Source organism: Calonectris borealis, chromosome 5 (assembly GCF_964195595.1).
Source record: "Calonectris borealis chromosome 5, bCalBor7.hap1.2, whole genome shotgun sequence".
NCBI lineage: Eukaryota > Metazoa > Chordata > Aves > Procellariiformes > Procellariidae > Calonectris > Calonectris borealis.
This window is the reverse complement of record NC_134316.1, coordinates 51527207-51543275: the sequence shown is the minus strand read 5'-3', so window position 1 is coordinate 51543275 and position 16069 is coordinate 51527207. Positions and strand designations below refer to the sequence as shown.

At 49.7% G+C, this 16069-nt stretch overlaps 1 pseudogene; it reads left to right on the top strand.

Moving 5' to 3' along the window:
- The first annotated feature begins 1181 nt into the window (after positions 1-1181).
- Positions 1182-2655, top strand: LOC142083309 (olfactory receptor 14A16-like; annotated as a pseudogene).
- The last annotated feature ends 13414 nt before the right edge of the window (positions 2656-16069 follow it).

Below are 16069 nucleotides of genomic sequence, written 5' to 3'. Positions count from 1 at the left end.
AGGGCTGCTCACATCTTCAGATCATTACAGGACATTCCCAGGGGACTTTTCAAGAAGCACAGCGAGGCAGGGGCTACCTGAAAAGGAAGGATCCTGTTCTTTCAATCTTCTACTCTGGGTTGTCTGGGTGGGCAAAGGAACATAGAAATTAATGTCTCATTTCAGGAGGAGGCACTGAAATTCCAAATCTGTTATTCGTAGAGGTGAATAAAGCAGGGAGTATCAGAAATCAACACACCGTGGCTTACAGACAGCACGAATATCACTTTTCCCGCCTCATCAGGGTTGGTCTGATGTTCCCATCAGAGCCTGCACATAGAGAAGACATTGCACAGTGCCCTGCTGCCAGGAGGTGTCTGCAGAGCAGAGCTGAGCACACAGCACACAGGGATGGGGTCTGTGAGCACTGACAGGGAGGAGGGATGGGGACAGAGAACCAGCTCCTGGCAGGGACAGCTCCAAGCAGCAGAGATATGGGCAGAGGGTGGGAGGAAACTGCAAACAAGCACATTCAGCCAGCTCTCTTTTGGTCCTTCACTGGAGATGTCTTCTGGTCATTGTCTGCTGGGCAATGAGCTGACTCTCCCTTTAGGACATCCCATCTTCGGCACACTTGACTCTCTGCTTTGCCTATCCTGCTGGGTTGTGAGCTGCATTCCAGAAAGGCACAGCTCTTCTGTAGGATCCTAGGGAGTGCTGAGGTTTTCCTTGGAGGTCAGTACTCTCCTCTCAGAGTCCTATGCTTCTCTCCATGAGGGGTCATATCATGTTCTCTCCATCACAACTCCACCTCTGGGGTGGGAAAGAGAAGAGTTTGCAGATCTGCCCTTTGAAACAGTGCTCCCCTGCTTTCATCAGAGTCCAGTTTGTTGGGTTTTTTTTAATGAGTAATTTAGGTGTGAAGTCATCTTTGAGGCAGCACAAGCGAAAGAGCAGGGCAGCTGGGTAACAGACTAATAGACACTGCAGCTCACCTGACTGCACTAAGCCACAGAGAGCTGAGCCCTTTTGCCTGTCCTGTCTCAAGACTCTTCACATTTTCAGTCATAAAAATGAGGATTTCTACCCCTAAAAACACCCACTCACCAGATGTGATGGTCGAAAATAAAAAACACAGACAAAATTCTTACAAGGACATGCTAAGCCTCTCTTCTGCAGCCCACGCTCTTGAGAGTCATGAGTGCAGATATTGATCTTTTCCATTAAGGACGGATTACATCTGACATCCCTTGGGAACATTGGAGCTGTCACAAACCAGTTCCCATGTACCCATTGCAGCAGAGAAAAGCTGGCTCCTTGGCAGCACCTGGGCAGAGGTCCTGCTCCTCACAGCACATTCAGCCAGCACAAACCAGAGAAAGGAAATGCATTTCAATTTTTTTTTTTTTTAAGGGGGTGGATTTCTATGAAAAACAGAGTGGCTTTGCTCAGAGAAGTCTGTCATAATTTTTCCTTGTTTTTTCTATTTTTGAACAGTACCCCCATGCCAAGAAACAGCAAATGTCCAACGGCAGCTCCATCACCAAGTTCCTCCTCCTGGCATTTGCAGACACGTGGGAGCTGCAGGTCTTGCACTTCTGGCTCTTCCTGGGCATCTACCTGGCTGCCCTCCTGAGCAATGGCCTAATCATCACAGCCATAGCCTGTGACCACCGCCTGCACACCCCCATGTACTTCTTCCTCCTCAACCTCTCCCTCCTCGACCTGGGCTCCATCTCAACCACTGTCCCCAAAGCCATGGCCAATTCCCTGTGGGACACCAGGGCCATCTCCTACTTGGGATGTGCTGCACAAGTCTTTCTGCTTTTCTTCTTGCTTGGAGCAGAGTGTGCCCTTCTCACTGTCATGTCTTAAGACCGCTACATTGCCATCTGCAAACCCCTGCACTATGGGACCCTCCTGGGGAGCAGAGCTTGTGTCCACATGGCAGCAGCTGCCTGGGGCAGTGGGTTTCTCAATGCTCTCCTGCACACTGCCAATACATTTTCAATCCCCCTCTGCAAGGGCAATGCTGTGGACCAGTTCTTCTGTGAAATCCCCCCAGATCCTCAAGCTCTCCTGCTCACAATCCTACCTCAGGGAAGTCGGGCTTCTTATATTAAGTTGTTATTTAGTTTTTGTTTGTTTTCTTTTCATTTTGTTATCCTACGTGCAGATCTTCAGGGCCATGCTGAGGATCCCCTCTGAGCAGGGACGGCACAAAGCCTTTTCCACATGCCTCCCTCATCTGGCCGTGGTCTCCCTTTATGTCAGCACCGGTGTATTTGCTCACCTGAAGCCCCTCTCCAATTCCTCCCTGTCCCTGGATGTGGTGGTGGCATTTCTGTACTTGGTGGTGCCTCCAGCAGTGAAACCCCTCATCTACAGCATGAGGAACAAGGAGCTCAAGGATGCCCTTTGGAAACTATTTGGATACCTGCTACATCAGATTAATAAGGTGCCCATTATCCCACTAATGCTCCTACTGTATCTCAGGAAAAGTCAAGACTAACTTTTATTCACAAGTGTCTTTATTTTTTTCTGTTTTTTTTTTTTTGTGAGGGGGTTGTTTTGTTTTGGTTTATACCTATGATAATATTATTCTATGCCTCCTTCCTATTTTTAATTTAACAGCAGACCTCAGGTACATATGGATCCAGGCTCCCTGTTTAGACAAACTCAATAAAGAAACCAGTAGAAAATTATTTGTCTCCGTTCCCATCTCTTATATCTCCTCTGGAGCTGGGGGAGCAGCCCCAGCATGCAGGAGGCGTTCAGGAGGCAAATGCTCAGCTGCCCCGTGGAGGAGCAACACTGGTATTCCTTGGGGCTGCTCCTCGCTGCCTCGGTGAGCACTCTCTCTTTGCCACTTGCGAGTTGGGGCTGCTTCTCCCCTGGAACCATGGCCAAGGACAGCAGCAAGACCTGGTCTGTCTTTTCAGTGCTGATCTCTCTTCATTTCCATGCTGTGTGCTGCTTTCCTTTTCAGTTGTGTTACCCCTAAGGTCTCAGGTAACTTATGACAGTCCTGTTGTCTCTACAGTGCCATCTCTGTGGCTCTGGGCAGGAGCAGGCCATGTGAACCACTGTGTCAGAGCTGGCCTCCCTGCTAGCACCACTGTCACCAAAGGGGCTCCTCAAGGCAGGGGCAGAAAGCTGGGTGGGTACTTCCAAAGCTGGTATCAGGGATGCCCCCAAGAAGCTGCTTCCTGAGAAGGCCTCTTGGCCTTCTGGGGTTCTCCATGGATGCAGGGAGTCAATCTCATCCCATGAGACAATCATTAGGGACCGAGGGCTGGACCATGAGCAGCCTTCTTGGTGGCACATGTCCATGCAGCCAGCAACTAGTCTTTGACGGTTGCTGTCCCACCCGCAGTGGGGCTGATGGCAGATGCCATCCTGGAGAGCAATCAGGAGCTGCCAGGGGATTTCCAGGGACAGTGTGTGAGTCTGGGTGGGGAGTGAGTGGCACTTCATATAATGAATGACCATCCAAAGTATAGTATCCCAGAGAAAAAGGGGAACCTGAAGAGTATAAGGGCTATCGAGGGCCCTGCAATGCCAGAAGAGGCTGTGAGGAGACAGCAGGCAAAGCAATGTAAGACTGGAGAGTGCTTCAGAACACCCTCTTGGAAAGCCCAAGGGCTGGATCTAGTGCAGCCCTCCCCTGCCCTTTGTGCCATTAGAGACACACCATGGTCCTGCCCAGTGCCATCCTTGGCTACTGTGCCATGAGGGAAGATGGAAAAGGGCTCAGCAACAGTGAACCCTGTTCGGCTCGGTCTGCTCAGCACCCTGTCTGGCATGGCCAGTGCAGGGTCACCCCGTGGCCAAAGGGCACCACAGCTCCCTTGCTCTGCAGAGCAGCACCGCCAGCTCGGTGTCCTGCAGGGAGCATAAAGAGGGAACTAGGAGTGGCTGGACAGGCCAGCGCGGACACGTTCACCTGGGGGAAGGCTCTCTGGGGAGCAGGGATGTCCCTGGAGAAGAGCAAGGGAGTATTTATGTGCCTGCAGGGGGGAATCAATGAGAAAGAGAAAGGTCTTTCTGCAGGCACCCGCTCAGGGCGGGCTGCTCTGTTGCTGGACCAGGACTCCTGTGCTGGCCTGAGGAGAGGGGCTGGCACTGAGGGGCACAGGCTGTCTGTGGTGGGCATCTCCTGGAGTTGATACCAGGAATCCTGGATTTTCACTGATCTCCATTTCCTTGTGCCATGTCCAGCCTGCAGCCCTGGGTCAGCGGAGGAGGCTGAGATCCCTCTCTGTTCCCCAGGAACTGCTGTGTCCTTCAGAAGGGCTGGGGCTGTGGGGTGAGTGCCCAGAGCTCTGCAGCACCCTGCAGTGGGCACTGCCAGCCCAGACGGGGCTGCTCTGCTGGGTTGGGCTGGAGGGAAAGCAGGGTTGTGGGGATTGCTGGGGAGGGCCTGGGCTGAGATGGAAAGTGCCTGGGAGAGGACACCACCAATGTTGACTGAGCTGTGTGACCATGCAGGGTGAGGACATACCCCGGTGGGTGTGAGATGCAAAGCCAAGACATGCAGATGCACGAGAGAGGAGGCCGGTCTGTGCCCTTGGTGGTATGGACAGACTGGGAAGGTGCCTGGGGCATTTGTCTCACATTGCCATTTCCAGCACTGGCTGTTCACCCCAGTTTATGGGTTAGGTTTGCTCTCTGGCCATCTTCTTCTTCCTGGTGGAGTTGGTGCCTGCGTCAGGTGAACAGCCAGCCCTGCCTGGCCTCTCTGCTTCCCCAGACCTTGGCAGATCCCAGAACAGGGCTGTCTGCAGACCTCTGCATGGGACATGGCTGGGGCTTGGCTGGGCCCTCACTGCAGTCTACAACTTCCTCAAGGGGAGCAGTGGAGGGAGAGGTGCTGATCTCCTCTCTTTCTTGACCAGTGATAGAACACGTGGAAATGGTATGAAGCTGCATCAGGGGAATTTCAGATTGGACATTAGGAAAAGGTTCTTCACTAAGAGGGTGGTTGGTCCCTGGAACAGGCTCCCAAGGGAAGTGGTCATGGCACCAGACTTCAAGGAGCGTCTGGATGATGCTTTTAGTCATATGATTTAGTTTTAGGTAGTCCTGTGAGGAGCAGGGAGTTGGACTCAATGATCCTTATGGGTCCCTTCCAACTTCAGATATTCTATGATTCTATGACCTTCAAGCTCAAGAATGGTCCATCCTGGACCCATTTGTGTGTGTGTGTTTGTCTGATTCTGGGGTAGCTGGGGAGATGAGGGATCCAAGGTCAACTTCTGGATAGGCTGCAAATCTAAGACCTGCTCTGGGAGGGATCTAAACTCTATGTGTGTCATATAAATATAGATTTCCCACTAACATAGCTAACCATACAAACAGAAACACATGGCAGGGTTGGGGAGGTGAGGAGCAAGGTTGTCCACACAGTGATGGACCTCAAGGAGATTGCTTTTCCTACCTGTCCACGTCTCCTAAGGAGACACTCTGCATCTATATCAATTGGATAATTCTTCTATCACTTCTTCCAAGTGCTCTTTACATACCTTCCTGTTTAACTACACTCTTGAAACTTATCTAATTAAGTGTACAAGTCTTGAAGACTAGATGTAAATGATGGAAAAGACATGACTCTATCAGTCTTCTCTGATAACTGCCAGTCCCAGGCAAATACCTCAGATAGATACACGAGGGGCCTCTAGAGGTTTGCACTGGGTGCTTGCGGTCAGACCACGGACCTCTGCCTGGAAACCTGAGAACTGCTCTCGGTACTTAAAAAAAAAAACCAAAACAACCACTTTTTCATCAGCTGAAATGATTCAATACTTTCAATAAAATGTCCATGGAATTTCTACCCTGCCAAAATATGATTTTTCAGAATGTGTATTAACTGTGGGAGAAGTGTTGACCTTCCCCTGTGCTTGCCTTGCCAGTACTCTGTCTATCATGCTGTGTATTTAATCTCCCTAACCTTCCAGGTGTTTCTACCTGTTCTTATTAAACTCACCATGTCTGCAGTCATCTCTTCAGAAGCCTGTCTAGACATATACACTTTCCCTTGTTCCCAGAGGTCTTCCTCCTCTTACTCTTTGGTCATTCAGATCCCTCTCACCTATCACCCTGCTTTGAGCTTCAGGGAGATAAAGCTTGATTGTCTTTCCGTAGTCTCTCTCATACTCCCTCTAGACAACTCTTCAATTGTGGCAGTGGCCCTCATTGGAAGTTGCTTAAACTAACCACACAGTTGAGAAGTGTATTTCATTGTTGATTAAGTTCTATTGTGTTTTACTATTTCTTCTTTTTTTCTTTTGCCCAATTAAAAAAAAACACCCTCTGGGCCTGTTTACATCCAGTTCTCTAAGGAAAGCGGGTAGGAATTGCTGCAAAGAAGCTGTAACAACCAGATGCAGCCTTCAGTGGAGAAGTCTGATGTAAAGAAAAATTATGTAATTCCCAGGGGGCCAATGACAGCAATAATGAGATTGGAGAGGTGAGGAGCAAGGTTGTCCATACCATGTCTAGCCTCAAGCGACTGCTTTTCCTATCTGTCCACACCTCCTTAGGAGACATTCTGCATCAATATCAACTGGAGAATTCTTGTACTGCTTCTTCAAAGTGCTCATTGGAAACCTCCTCTTTACCTACTCTCTTGAAACCTCTTTAAGTAGCTATACAAGTCTTCAATACTTGAAGAAATGGTGGAAGAGTCATGGCTTGCTAGGGCTTTTGGCATTTTAATGAGCCCATGGTGTATTTGAGGCTAAGTCCATGAACACAGGTACTGAGAAGAGACTGAACAAACCTCTCAAGCAGTCAAAGGCAAAAGCAAAAACCCAAAGTTCCTTGAAGTATAAATGGGCCCCACTGAGGGCCATTACTGACCCCATGGACTCATTAGAGCAGATAATTGGAGGCTGTGATTGCAGGTAGGCAAAGGCACTGTGCAGGCAGTTGTAATGCTGAGAAAACCCTTTGGTTTGTTTTATGAAGCAGAAAGACCAAGCCATGACCTCCAGCCCATAGGGAGGAGGGTCCTGTCCCTCACGCATGGCTCAGGGCTTTTCCTGGGACATGGGGTGTGCAAGGCCAAGTAAAGGACAGCAATGGCACAGCAACTTCCAGCTTCCCCATGGGAGTTGCGAGGAGGCAATGAGGCCGCAGTGCCGTGAGGACAACATGCCTTCTCATAGGCCTCGGTGGCAGAGACAACTGCCGCAGCCAAAGGGACAAAGACTTAGGTACTGTTGGTGCCTTCCAGCCTTGTCAGTTCCCTTTGCCATTTCCACCACGGACACTCATACACTGTCCTACAGCTGCCTCTGTTTCCCTGCAGGCTGAGGGACCCATCTTGCTTCCCCACCTTGCTTTCATGCCAGCATTTCCATACCTTCACTGATGTGTCTCCACCCTCACTGGCTGTTCCTTGAAACACAAAGCCATGGGCTGATCCAGACTCCCTCTGTGTGACCTCTTGCACCATGGCACTACCCTTCGAGTGACATTTCTTCTTCCTGATATCCAGTCTCCACTTTCCAAGTTGCACTTTGCAACATTTTTTTCTCTCTCCTGCTTTTTCCTACTAACAAGGAAAGCTCGACCATCTCAGAAGCTACCCATCAAGCAGGGAACCCAACCCATTAGCCTTCTTGTGGTCTTTCACCTGACCAGAGAGAAGTAACCTTGTCATAATCTTCTAAACCACAGGACTGCTGCTGGCCTTTCAGCTTCTCGGATAGATACGACCATGTACCTGCTGCTGTCCCATCACGTACTCAGGTGAAATGGACATGACAACCCCTATCCAAGCCCTCTTTCTGGATAGGGCCTATGGGGTACTTTGGCAGAGGTACTTTCCCAGCCATGTTCCTGCTGCTGGCTTATCAAGTCCAGAGACAGAACTGACCTTACAGTCCCCTTCACAGCCATATACTTCCTGCTGGATTATCATTTTCTGAGACACAATCAACCTCACAATACTGTACCCATCCATCACCCTTCTTATGGCCCAGGACCAGACTGGATAAAAGTATGTTTGTTTTATCAAATTTATCAAATATATTTCCTACCAATTATTTGAGTGGAGAAACATTCTTCACAGGAACTGATGTATTTCTGTTGGCAGATTTTATATCTCCTCTTCTGTCTCCTTTTTTTTAACTTTTCCTCAGCCTATTCTGTCTTCAAAAATCTCTTCAAGGGAAAGATTCATTGAATCACAGAATAACTCAGGTTGGAAGAGAGCCCTGAACATCATCTTGTCTCACTCTCCTGCTCAAGGCAGGTTGAACTAGATGAGGTTGTTCGAGGCCTCCACCCAGCTTTGCTTCATCCACAAAGGAGCTGAAAGTGCACTCCATCACATCATACATGAGGATAATAAAGACATTCAACAGTGTTGGCCCAAGTGCTGGTCACTGAGGGATGCCGCTAGTAACTGGCTGCACAGAGGACTTTGTACCACTGATGACATTTGGGTTTGATCATCCAGCCAACTTCACGCCTACCATAACGTCTACTTCTTCAGCCCAGATAGCACCAATCTGGCTAAAAGGACACGACGGTAGACCATGTCAAAGGCCTTGCAAAATTCCATGTACTCAACATGCCCTTCCTTCTCCTGCCCATTTTGGTTCAGCAATCCCTTTCTTGTCCTTCAAGTGCCTGGAATTGTCACCTGAGAGATCTCCTTCCCAGGGATGGAGATAGGCTGACCAGTCTGTCATTCTCCCAATTCTCGTTCCTGCCCTTCCTGAAGATGGGTTTGACATCTGCCTTTTCCATGGACGCCAAAACCTCTCTGATTGCTCTGGCACTTTTGAGGGCACAATCCAGAATCACAGGCAAGGGTGACGTAGCAAACAGGAGCACTTGCAATGAACCCATCCAAGACAGCTGAGATGAATCTCACTAGGCCAGTGGGGTTTGTTTCTGGAGTCACACACAGAAATGTCAAGGTTCTGTCAGGGGTGCACATCTGAGCTGGCCTTGTGCACTCCTTATGCACACAGGGGTGTTCAGAGACAGTCTTTCCCTTTTCTTTCCCTTTTACACGCAGAGGCAGTGCACTTGCGGGAGTCACAGTGTCTCTCTGGCCTCCACTTGCCACTCCCAGAAGCTGGCAGGCACCTCAGCCCTGTGGTGTGTCGCCCTGCTCTATGCTCGCCTGGGATGCCCCAAGGCAAGAAAAATGGACAAAGGGACCTCAGTTCAAGGAAGCACATCCCCGTGCTGCATTCGAGTAGTTTCCCAGGAGATGTTTTTCCCAACGTGAAGTGACCTCAAGATGCTGTCTGTCTCACAGGCCTGCAGGGAAACCTTACAAATAGCTGATGGCGTTTGTGCTCACTCAGGTTCATCTCACCTCATGCACGTGATGTGCATGCTTATATCTCACCCACACACGGCAAACATGGACTTTTGACCTAGTAATTCAGTGTTTCTCTGTGGAGGGTCAAAGAACCTCTCCCAGCTGCAGTGATAAGTCAGTGCTGGAAATGGTGGTTGTGAGGGGCTAGTCTGTGGTGATTGCCCTGGGGCAGCTTCCCCAGGGTGTCCAGTGAACACAGGCACAGAGCAGACCCTGTTCTGCTGGTCCTTCAGGTCTCTCCCAGGAGGCCTGGCTGTACAAGGACACTGCTGCACGCCCCAACCCTGCACACTCACACTGTTTAGCTGTACACTGGTGTTTTCATCTGTGGGCCACTTTCCTGAGTATGTTCTTGAGAGTAATTTTGGAAGAAGACCTAAGACCTCAGGCACTGCCTTGAGGAGATCATCTTTCTTTACGGAAACACTGTTATGGAGGCCAGCTCTCTCACAGAAGTGCCCATTGCCTGTCCCTGCCTGTAATCACAGGACTGCCACAATGAAGGACTGTGACCAAGCTGTCAGAGCACTCAGACCTTACACCAACACAAGGGCTCAGAAGGAGAGTGTGGAAATGGAAAGAGAGCAGCTCTGGAAGACCAAGCGCTGGTGCTCCCTGGCAGTGCTGCCATGCCAGGACTCTCTTCCCCTCCACCTCTGCACACAGGAACTGTCCCAGCACACAGCCTCCTGGGGCTCAGGGACCCTGCTCTAAAGGCTAGCCCTGGAAACCCCTGGCTGCACACCCGGCTGCACACCCCTGCAGCCATCCGCAGAAGGCAGCCATCATTCTCTGTCCCTCTGACAGTGCAGCAGCGAAGCCCTGCTCTGGAGCACATCACACTTCTCTACACTAGAGAAACTGTGAGAGTCCTCCTGAAAGATCCCGTAGGCTGTGGTAAGTGCCAGCTTTAGATCTTCCCAGGAACTACAGATACATTGCCCTTCATGCAGACACTTACCATGTGAAAGGCTGTGAAGGTTTCTCCTCCAGTGAGCTCTCAAATTTCCTCACACACCAGACTGCCTCTAACCTCTCTCTGCCTCGCTCCTCTCCCCTCAGTGCCTGCAGGCAGTGCCCTCAGCCCTGCTGTGCCTTGCAGAGGAGCTGCTCCTGGGCAGGGCTGTCTCTCTGCAGCGCTGACCACTTGCCATGAGCTCCCTCCATCCCAGGAGCCCAGCCCAGCTCAGCAGCAGAGGACCAGCCCAAGGCAGCACTTTCTCTGCCCCCTCCCTGTCCCCTCTTGGCTCCCTGGAGATATTCCTGGTTCTCCAGGGCTGACAGCTCCTGAAAGGCAGCAGGGTCCCACATGGGGAACACAATTTGAAGTGCTCTGTAGTAATCACTGATTGTCCCTCTCTAAACACTGGACAGCCTGATTCCTGCAATGGAAATTGCTCTACCAGGGTGTGCGGGTCTATGGGAGGTGTCAATGTTCCCTTCTGGAAACTTCTATTTCTGTCAGGCAGGACAGGTCAGCAGTGACAGGCAGAGGATCATTGCCACCTGTGTGGGGCAGGGATTCAGCTGACTTAGGCATCTCAGCTCTCACCCGTAACCCTAAAGCTGCAGGGGGATTCAGCTTCTCCCGTGCACCCCACAGACCCACATGAGGTGGGATTCTTCTTGCCTCAGCTCAACATGGACAAAATAGGTATGAGCTCTATGTCTAAGTTGCCATGCTAGTTAATGGAGATGGAGGCCAGGAGTGGGTCGCTCAGGTGGAAACACCTGGTGTAATTTGAGGTGCCACAGATGGTGCCAGGCATGTGCAGGTGACTGCAAGCTGTAATGGAACAATTGTGAGGGACAAGGCAGCACCTGGGGGCACCATCTTGGAGGCTGTTGAGGAATTCCTTTGGCCGACTAAAATGACAGCAGATGCTGACATTTAGTACAAAGAATCCTGTCCATGATGAGTATGTTCAGGGTAGCCTATAGAGATATTCATCTGACCAAATTGAGCCATGTGCCATAGGGAGGGCTAAGTCTCTTTCTTTCTCTTCTCCATCAGCTGTATTTCCTAGATCTGCACTGACTATAATGTCTCATTGTCTCCTGTCAGGGCTGCACAGCCCTGCTTATCTCTGGCATTGGTGAGAGCAGGCTTTGCTCATTCTGTGGGCACGTCATGTCACCTACCTCATCATCTACATCTACATCTGATATCATCATTTACATTGCCATCTACCATATACTCCAAGCACGTCTCTGCTATGAAGAAAAGCCTTCGCATATATGGGCTCTTGGGATCTCAGAGAGGCAGACTTTGGCCTGTTATGGGGACCTTCAGAAGGGATCTCATGAGCAGGAGTACTCATAGGTAGCAGAGCTCAGCACAGCTGGTCTTTGAGGACAACCTCCTGCAAGTACAGCAGTGGTCCATGGGGATATTCAGTTGACTCTCATAAGGGAATTTAATGGCACCAAGATGAGCTGTTAATACTGAAGTTACAGTTAAAGAAGAAAGAAAGACTGTGTGGGGCCACTGCATAATTTAGCAAGAGCTGGTGGAGATACAATATGTTGCCTTTGGCTCAGTCATGCAACAGGTTAGGTGGGGGCTTGTGTGTGTGTCAGCTTCTAAATGGGTCACGCAGTCTTCTCCTCACCTGAAACTGGTACTCCTAAAAGAGGAAGAGCAGCCAGGGATGTGAAGACCCGTGCCAGCCTTGGCTGTAATGACCATGAAATTGTGGTGTCCCAGATCCCCAGGGAAATGGGGAAGGAGAATAACAGAGCACAGACTCTGCACATCAAGGAATGAGAATTTGGCCTAGTGAGGGCACTGGCAGTTGGGAACCCACGGGGGCAGTGTCAGGGCCCTGAGAGCATCCATAGGTTTTCATGTCCCTGACCAGCATCACCTGCAGCCTCCACCCACACCTCTGTCCATGGGCCCAAGAGACCTTTTATGCCCAGTTTCAGCCCAGCTTGATCTATGCTGTAGGTGTACTGGTCTCTAGTCACAGCCATAGACACAGCCTTGCCTGTCCATTCACCTTGTTGATTCAGACTTGGAGATGCACTTCACAGCTTGATTCTTTATGGGGTGTCCAATGAAATGACACCACCACCCTCCAGATGCCAGACCCCAGCTGATTCTGCTGCCTTTCCTCCCATCACTTGGTCAGGTTTTGGGAGGAGAGGAAGGAAAAGCAGCTGAGGTTTCTGGGTGCCAATGATTGAAAGGGGGGAGCAGAGCCCTCACATGTGAAATGATCTAAAGGCTATGCTAGTTCAAAACTGTTATCTTCAGCTCCTTTCTCAGAAGCCTTAAATCTTCCGCAGGAACCTGGAAATGCTGAGATCCCTCCATCTCCCTCTCTTGTAGCAATTAAGTTGATAGTACCCAAGTCAGAGGCTTTCTTCCAATTCTGTTTACAGCCTAAAGCACCCCATGGTCTTGAGATATGCCAGGAAACTTGCAGAAGGATCCCACTCCTCTGGACAAGATGGTGGATGATCCCAGGAATCTCAGGAGGCATGGTGTCCCCATAGCTGTGTTCAGAGAGCTGGTCAAACACTTTGTCTCTGTTTCCGTAACGGCGGCCTAGATGCCTGGTTCATGTGTAAACTCTCTCTGACATTTACTGAGTAACCTGGTCTGACGTCAGAGCTGGCCCTGCTTTGAGCTGGGCATTGGATTTGAGACATCCTGAGCTCCCTTCCACCCTCAATTGTCCTATGAGCATATGATGTAGAGACCGTCAACTCCAGCTTAATGTTTTCTCATAGGGCACATGGTCAAGGCCCAGGCTCCTGGAAGGGTGGAAAAAAGACTGCTGGGTGACTCTAGTCCAGTCTCCAGGTTGGCTGTTGCTTTGTGGAACTGAAACCTGAAGAGCTCCAAAGGTGGAGGTCATAGTAATGGTCCTCCTAGTCCATTTCATTTTTCCTAAGGCTCAGCCTAAAGCTCCCAAGAGGTAGTTTGTGGCTGTTCCCTCTGTCATATCATTGGCCACTGCAGAAGAGAGCTTGGCTCCATCATCTCTCCAGGTAGGTGTAGGCTCTTATTAGGTTGCCCTATGCCTTCCCTTCAGCAGAGAGGCCCAGTTCCCTCTGACTCTCCTCACAGCTCGTGCTTTAGGCTCCTCACTCCATCTTGGCAGACCTCTGGATGCTCTCCATTTTCCCAATTTTCCTTTTGAAATGCAAAGCCCACTGGCTCATATGGCAGCCATCATTACTCCCAGGCCCTTCTCCTCAGGTCACTGCCCATGCTGCGGCATGGAGTTGCTCTGCAGCTTCTCCTCTAAACCTTCAAGTTTCTGTTGGCCAAATCCCCAGGTATGTCAAGGTCCCTCTGGACTGAACCTCCAACAGTCCAGCACTGAAAGTATGTGTGCTGCTGTTCATCCTGAGCCATGGTACCTCTAACAAGGCGATAACTTAAGTAGCTACAGGACACTATAGATGAGAAAGAGTACTAGTGTAATGTAGTTGGTAATCAAGGTGGAAAGCACCATGATAACCATCTCAGAAACACCAAAGGAAGGTACAAAGTGAGTGAGTGCAGGGCCTGTGAGGAAATGGTTAAAAGGGATTGGTTTTTTGCATAGAAGAGGATAAGTATGGTTAAAGAGTTGGACTGGAGAGGTGGGGAAATAATGAAAAGAGGATGAATGGTGAAGCCAAGGAAATGATCAGGGCTGTTTGAGGATACCTGTCAAGCAGGCCTGCATCTGAGCAACACTGCCTGGAGCAAGACAAGAAAGCTGCAGCTAGTCCAATGTACTAACACCTGACTTACTTACTTCCATAGTCACGAGGAACCTGAGAACTTTCCCTATTGTCATCAAGGGCAGACCTTGATGTAGACCACTACATCATTTAGGTTTCCACTTGCTTAAATGGGATTGCCAAATCCCAGAGTTTCTCAAGGTGCCCCTGGAGCGAAGCTCTGTTTGTACAGCTGTTAATGTGTGCGTACAGGTGGCCCACCAGATTTGTGGTGCCTCTGACAAGATAACAGCATGAGGAATTGCAGGACACTACAGATAATAGAAGGAGGTACTAGTCTAATGGAATTGCTGACCAAGGTAGGAATTGCCCTGGTGACAAGCTCAGAAACACCAAATGAAGGTACAAAGGAAGGCAAACTAGGGCCAGGGAGGGAAGGGTAAACGGAGATGTGCTGTTTGCATGGGAAGGTACAGGGATGGTCAAAGGGAAGAAATTGTGAGTGGGAAAAGAGGGAAAAAGGAAAGAAAAGGTGAAGCAAAGGAAAGAATCAGGGTCTTTCGGGGGTGCCTGCCAAGCAGCCCTGCATCTGAGCAACAATGCCTGGAGTAGGACAAGAAAGTCACAGATCATCTTACCAAACTTTTTTCTGTCTGACTTCAGTGGTCACCAGTAACCTGAGTGTTTTGCTGCCCATCATGAAGGGAAGATCTGTTGTGGATGGAAATGCAGAATCATTCATGCTGGAAGGGACCTCAGGAAGTCTCTAGGCCAACCTCCTGCTCTCAACAGGGTCAGCTATGAGGTCAGAGCAGGTTGCTCAGGAGTTTATTCATTTTGGGCTTGAAAAGCTCCAAGGATGGAGATGACACAAGCTCTCTGGGAAATCTCCTTCAGTGCCTGAGTGTCTTGATGGGGAGAAAATTTTTACTCCCTTGTTTCAGCTGATGCCCATTGGCCCTCATCCTCCCATCATGCACAATAGTGAAGAGTCTGGCTCCATTTTCTTTCCGATACCCAAGAAGATATGGAAAGGCTGTTATTAGGTTTCCCCAAAGCCTTCTTTTCTCCTGACTTTGCACCTTTGCAGCAAAGGAGGACAATGGCATGCTGGGCTGCATTAGGAAGAGCACTGCCAAGAGGTTGGGGGAGGTCATACTTCCTCTTTACTCAGCCCTGCTACAATTTGTCTTGCTGACTTCCCTCAGGGTTTTCTACATTACCACCTCACTCATATTGTAGCCAAAGCTGCCCTCCACATCTTCCACCAGTCCTGCCTTCTCTTCTTGTGAAAAACAAGTCCAGGAGAGCCACCCCCATGTCAGGGATTACCTTCCACCTTCCCTCTAAACAAGGTCTTCTAGCAGAGGTCCACAGTCTTCAAAGTCCCCATTGATTACCACAGCCTAAAACTGTGTCCCTTCCTCCAGCTGTCTAGAGGACAACTCATGCTCTTCCCAACCTTCCTCAGGCACTTCAGTGATCCTGACCAGAAGACCATTGTACATCAAGGAGTTAGTAATCCATGTAATAGTAAACCTGTAGACCCAGGCTTGTGCTGTGCTGTGCTGTGCTCCACATACAGCTTGGCCTTCAGATTGTGTTGTGCTGAGCATGTTCCTGGGTTGCAGGATAAACTTGATTGTAATGAGAAGTCTGCAGGTACCAGTGATTAGGCCAACTGCATGTCCTTATGTTTATCTGAAACTGCCATAACAAATTCACATGTGAACAGCCTCTGTTGGGGGCAGTAGAAATGATGACTTGAATTTTCTTCCTTCTAAGAAAACACTGAAAGTGATCACAATAGAAAAATGAGATAACCCTTCTACAGACAGGATCTGCAAGACTTGCTGCACCAGCTGACTAGACAGAAATAACCTCACTGTGATCTTCCAAGCCACATGCCCACTGCTGGCCTTTCAGCTTCTCGGATAAACACAGCCAAATCGTGTACGTGCTGCTGTCCCATCAGGTACTCAGATGGAAAGAACATGACAACCCATATCCAAGCCCTCTTCCTGGATGGGCCTACCAGGTACTTAGGGAAAGGAATTCCCA